This window comes from Triticum aestivum, chromosome 6D (genome assembly GCF_018294505.1).
Source record: "Triticum aestivum cultivar Chinese Spring chromosome 6D, IWGSC CS RefSeq v2.1, whole genome shotgun sequence".
Classification (NCBI taxonomy): domain Eukaryota; kingdom Viridiplantae; phylum Streptophyta; class Magnoliopsida; order Poales; family Poaceae; genus Triticum; species Triticum aestivum.
The window spans coordinates 248,081,859-248,088,343 of NC_057811.1; positions in this window are offsets into that span (position 1 = coordinate 248,081,859).

Genomic DNA, 6,485 nt, shown 5'->3' on the forward strand with positions numbered 1-6,485 from the left:
TTACGTGAGAGTGTCATGGGCGGCGATTCTTCACAGGCACCGGGCCTTCTTCACAGGCTCTGGGCCTTTCTTCACAGGCTCTAGGCCTTGCTTCATGGGTAGAAATTCCGGAGGTGCTGGATGTTCCAGGCGTTCTGGATGGGTATCCCGTCCTGCGTCTCCAGGCGCGCGGCGCCAGGCCTGGAGACATGGACGACCCTGAACGGGCCCTCCCACATGGGTGAAAGCATGTGCAGCCCTTCCCTGGAAAGGACCCGCCTCAGGACGAGGTCGCCCGCCTCGAGCGTCCTGGAGCGGATGTTGCGGCAGTGGTATCGCCGCAGCGCTTGCTGGTACCTTGCTGCCCTCAGTGCAGCTTCGCGACGACGTTCCTCCCCCAGCACGAGGTCCATCCCCCGCGTGGCGTCCTGCTGCGTTTCATCGAACGCCAGGACCCGTGCGGAGCGATGCTTGACCTCGTGAGGGAGGACCGCTTCAGCTCCGTAGATAAGGAAGAATGGGGTCTCGCCCGTTGGCTTGGTGGCGGTTGTGCGGATGGACCACAGCACGGACTGGAGCTCGTCGTGCCAGCCCCTGCCGCAGGCCTCGAGCTTCTTCTTGAAGGTCCTGGTCTTGAGGCCCCTCAGGACCTCCGCGTTGGCGCGTTCGGCCTGACCATTGCTCCTGGGGTGCGCCACCGAAGCGTAGCAAATCTGCGTTCCAAGGTTAGCACAGTAGGTTTTGAAGAGGTTACTAGTGAAGTGTGAGCCGTTATCTGTGATGATACGGTTGGGGACCCCGAAGCGGCTCACGAGGCTCTTGATGAACTTGACAGCTGAGCCAGTTGGGATGGTACGAACAGCTTCCACTTCCGCCCACTTGGTGAACTTGTCGATGGCGACGTAGAGGTAGCGGTAGCCCCCAGGCGCTCGAGGGAACGGGCCCAAGATGTCCAGCCCCCAGACCGCGAACGGCCACGTGAGCGGAATGGTCTGGAGGCCCTGAGCCGGCTAATGAATCTGCTTGGCGTGGAACTGGCAGACTTCGCAGGACTTCACCAGCTCAGCTGCGTCGTTGAGCGCAGTGGGCCAGTAGAACCCACTACGGAATACTTTGCCGACGAGGGTCTGTGATGACGAGTGGTGCCCACAGTCCCCACCGTGTATGTTAGTTAGCAGCTGCTTCCCCTGGTCCCTGGAAATGCAGCGCAGGGAAACGTCATTTGGCCGCTTCCTGTACAACTCACTGTCCCGGATGCAGTACGCCGTGGCTTGCCGAACTACACGCTCTGCATCCTCCTCCTTCTCCGGCAGCGCCCCTTGCATCAGATATTCCTTGAATTCCTTGGCCCAACATCCCTCCAGAGGCTCGAGTGCCAAGAGCAAGCAAGCTTCTGAGGTTGGGCCACAGGCCGGGGCTCCTGTGGCAGGAGGCTGTGGGAGCTCCTCCCGAGGCTGAGCTGTGCTTGAAAGTGGTGGTGTCGCCGATGGCTTGAAGAGCCATTCCTCAAAGACGCCGGGCTCTTGCGGCTGCCGCTTGGATGCTCTCTTGGCGATGTCGTCAGCCTCCTTGTTGGTGCCCCGGGGCACGTGCTGCAGCTCCAGGCCCAAGAACTGCTTCTCCATCTTGCGCACCTCCACGAGGTATGCCTCCATATGCTCGTCCTTTGGCTCATATACCTTGTTGGAGAAGTTTACGAGGAGCTACGAGTCGCCTTTAACGGTAAGGCGCTTCACCCCCAGAGCTGTCGCGGCCTTCAGGCCAGCTATGAGGCCTTCGTATTCCGCGATGTTGCTGGAGACCTTCTCGCCATGCTGAAAGCAGAGCTGCACGATGTAGTAGAGCTTATCCTGAGTGGGCGAGATGAGTACTGCTCCAGCCCCTACGAGGTGGACCGGTCACCGCCTACTTCAAGCGTCGGGACGTCCGTCCATTCCGCCACAAAATCAGCAAGCGCGGCTCTCTTGATGACCCTGGTAGTGCTGAATTCTAACTGGGATGCTTGCAGCTCAATGTTCCACTCAGCGATCCTTCCAGTAGAATTGGGGCTCCTGAGCACCCTCTCCAACGGGTAGGCTGAGACAACCTTGATGGGGTGCCCCTAGAAGTAGTGTCGCAGCTTGCGCGAGGCCACCAAGAGTGCGAGCACAAGCTTCTGAGGCATGGGATATCGTGCCTTCGCATCTCGCAACACGGTGCTGACGAAATACACCGGGTGTTCGACGAGGGCTGGCGCGCTGTCTAGGCTGGCGCCTTGCGGCAGTTGGGACATCTCCTGAGGTGACGGGACTCCTGACGCCTGATGGCTTGCGGGAATTTTGGCGGCGGCATCCTGCTGAGCATGGTCTTCGGTCGGTGGTTGATACGTCTCCAACGTATCTATATTTTTTGATTGTTCCATGCTATTATATTATCTATTTTGGATGTTTTGGGGCTTTATTAAACACTTTTATATTATTTTTGGGACTAACCTATTAACCCAGAGCCCAGTGCCAGTTCCTGTTTTTTTCCTTGTTTCAGTGTTTCGAAGAAAAGGAATATCAAACGGAGTCCAAACGGAATGAAACCTTCGGGAGAGTTATTTTTGGAAAGAAAGCAATCCGGGAGACTTGGAGTGCACGTCAGGGGATCAACGAGGAGAGCACGAGGCAGGGGGTGCGCCCACCCCCCTGGGCGTGCCCTCCACCATCGTGGGCCCCTCGTGGCTCCCCTGACCGACTTCTTTCGCCTATATATATGAATATACCCTAAAACCATCGGGGAACAGAATAGATCGGGAGTTCCGCCGCCGCAAGCCTCTGTAGCCACCAAAAACCAATCAAGACCCTGTTCTGGCACCCTGTCGGAGGGGGGAACCCTCACCGGTGGCCATCTTCATCATCCCGGCGCTCTCCCTGACGAGGAGGGAGTAGTTCACCCTCGGGGCTGAGGGTATGTACCAATAGCTATGTGTTTGATCTCTCTCTCTCTCGTGTTCTTGAGGTGATACGATCTTGATGTATCGCGAGCTTTGCTATTATAGTTGGATCTTATGATGTTTCTCCCCCTCTACTCTCTTGTAATGGACTGAGTTTTCCCTTTGAAGTTATCTTATTGGATTGAGTCTTTAAGGATTTGAGAACACTTGATGTATGTCTTGCGTGGGATACCCGTGGTGACAATGGGGTATTCTATTGATCCACTTGATGTATGTTTTGGTGATCAACTTGCGGGTTCCGCCCATGAACCTATGCATAGGGGTTGGCACACGTTTTCATCTTGACTCTCCGGTAGAAACTTTGGGGCACTCTTTGAAGTACTTTGTGTTGGTTTGAATAGATGAATCTGAGATTGTGTGATGCATATCGTATAATCATACCCACGGATACTTGAGGTGACATTGGAGTATCTAGGTGACATTAGGGTTTTGGTTGATTTGTGTCTTAAGGTGTTATTCTAGTATGAACTCTTGAATAGATCGATCCGAACGAATAACTTTGAGGTGGTTTCGTACCCTACCATAATCTCTTCGTTTGTTCTCCACTATTAGTGACTTTGGAGTGACTCTTTGTTGCATGTTGAGGGATAGTTATATGATCCAGTTATGTTATTATTGTTGAGAGAACTTGCACTAGTGAAAGTATGAACCCTAGGCCTTGTTTCAACACATTGCAATACCGTTTGTGCTCACTTTTATCATTAGTTACCTTGCTGTTTTTATATTTTCATATTACAAAAACCTATATCTACCATCCAAATTGCACTTGTATCACCATCTCTTCGCCGAACTAGTGCACCTATACAATTTACCATTGTATTGGGTGTCTTGGGGACACAAGAGACTCTTTGTTATTTGGTTGCAGGGTTGTTTGAGAGAGACCATCTTCATCCTACGCCTCACACGGATTGATAAACCTTAGGTCATCCACTTGAGGGAAATTTGCTACTGTCCTACAAACCTCTGCACTTGGAGGCCCAACAACGTCTACAAGAAGAAGGTTGCGTAGTAGACATCAAGCTCTTTTATGGCGCCGTTGCCGGGGAGGCTAGGTAAGCGGCACTCACACCCCGTCAACTAAGCTCTTTTCTGGCGCCGTTGCCGGGGAGGTGAGAGCTTGAAGGTATATCTTTAGATCTTGCAATCGAATCTTTTAGTTTCTTGTTTTATCACTAGTTTAGTTTATAAAAGAAAACTACAAAAAATGGAATTGAGTTTACCTCATAGGCTTCATCTTTTTAATATCTTTCGCGAGTATGATGGAAAGGAAAATTGTGCCAAAGTGTTAGAAGAAGAATGCATTAAAATGTTTGGCACTAAATCTTTGAATGATGAGCATGATTGCAATGTTGTTAGTATGAATTCCTTGAATATCCATGATGCTAATGATATGCAACGCCACAAGCTTGGGGAAGCTATGTTTGATGAAGATGATATTTTTTGTCCCCCAAGCTTTGATGAGCAAATTTACTATGATGAAAGCATGCCTCCTATCTATGATGATTATTGTGATGACACGTATGCTTTAAATAATAATGATAACCATGAAACTTGTCATCTTGATCTTAATTCTCAATCATATGATAGTTATTTTGTTGAGTTTGCTCCCACTACTATTCATGAGAAGAATTTTGCTTATGTGGAGAGTAGCAAAATTTCTATGCAAGTAGATCATGAAAAGAATGCTTTAGGTGCTGGTTATATTGTTGAATTCATTCATGATGCTACTGAAAATTATTATGAGGGAGGAATATATGCTTGTATGAATTGCAATAATATCAAGTTTCCTCTCTATATGCTTAAAGTTTCGAAGTTATGCTTGTTTTGCCTTCCTATGCTAGTTGATTATTGTTCCCATAAGTTGTTTGCTCGCAAAATCCCTATGCATAGGAAGTGGGTTAGACTTAAATGTGCTGGTTATATTCTTCATGATGCTCTCTTTATGTTTCAATTCTTATCTTTTATGTGAGCATCATTGAAATCATCATGCCTAGCTAGGGGCGTTAAACGTTAGCGCTTGTTGGGAGTCAACCCAATTTTATTTTAGTTTCTTGCTTTTTGGTTCTGTTTAGGAATAAATAATCCATCTAGCTTCTGTTTAGATGTGGTTTTATGTTTTAATTAGTGTTTGTGCCAAGTAGAACCTTTGGGAAGACTTAGGTGAAGTCTTTATGATCATGCTGTAAAAAACAGAAACTTTAGCGCTCACGAGATTAGATTCAACTTTTTACTGGGGAGTGCTATTTAGATGATTATTTTTGAAGATGATTACTAGATAAATTCCTCAGGTCCACCAATTTATTTCAGAATTTTTGGAGTTACAGAAGTATACGCTTGATACAGATTACTACATACTGTTCTGTTTTTGACAGATTCTGTTTTCTATGTGTTGTTTCCTTATTTTGATGAATCTATGGCTAGTAAAATAGTTTATAAACCATAGAGAAGTTGGAATACAGTAGGTTTAACACCAATATAAATAAATATTGAGTTCATTACAGTACCTAAGTGGTGATTTATTTTCTTATACTAACGAAGCTTACGAGTTTTCTGTTAAGTTTTGTGTTGTGAAGTTTTCAAGTTTTGGGTAAAGATTCGATGGACTATGGAATAAGGAGTGGCAAGAGACTAAGCTTGGGGATGACCAAGGCACCCCAAGGTAACATTCAAGGATAACCAAGTGCCTAAGCTTGGGGATGCCCCGGAAGGCATCCCCTCTTTCGTCTTAGTTCATCGGTAACTTTACTTGGAGCAATATTTTTATTCACCACATGATATGTGTTTTGCTTGGAGCGTCATTTTATTTTCTTTTGTTTTGCTTGCTGTTTGAATAAAATAACAAGATCTGAAATTCTTAAATGTTAGAGAGTATTCTCATAGTTGCATACTTATTCGGCTACTCATTGATCTTCACTTATATCTTTCGGAGTAGTTTGTTGTTTGCTCTAGTGCTTCACTTATATCTTTTAGAGCACGGCGCTGGATTTATTTTGAAGAAATATATGAACTCTCATGCTTCACTTATATTATTTTGAGAGTCTTTAGAACAGAATGGTAATTTGCTTTGGTTATGAATTTAGTCCTAATATGATGGGCATCCAAGAGGGATATAATAAAAACTTTCATATAAAGTGCATTGAATACTAAGAGAAGTTTGATTCTTTATGATTGTTTTGAGATATGAAGATGGTGATATTAGAGTCATGCTAGTTGAGTAGTTGTGAATTTGAGAAATACTTGTTCTAAATTTTGTGATTCCCGTAGCATGCACGTATGGTGAACCGTTATGTGATGAAGTCGGAGCATGATTTCTTTATTGATTGTCCTCCTTATGAGTGGCGGTCGGGGACGAGCGATGGTCTTTTCCTACCAATCTATCCCCCTAGGAGCATGCGCGTAGTACTTTGTTTCGATAACTAATAGATTTTTGCAATAAGTATATGAGTTCTTTATGACTAATGTTGAGTCCATGGATTATACGCACTCTCATCCTTCCACCTTTGCTAGCCTCTCTAATACCGCGCACCTT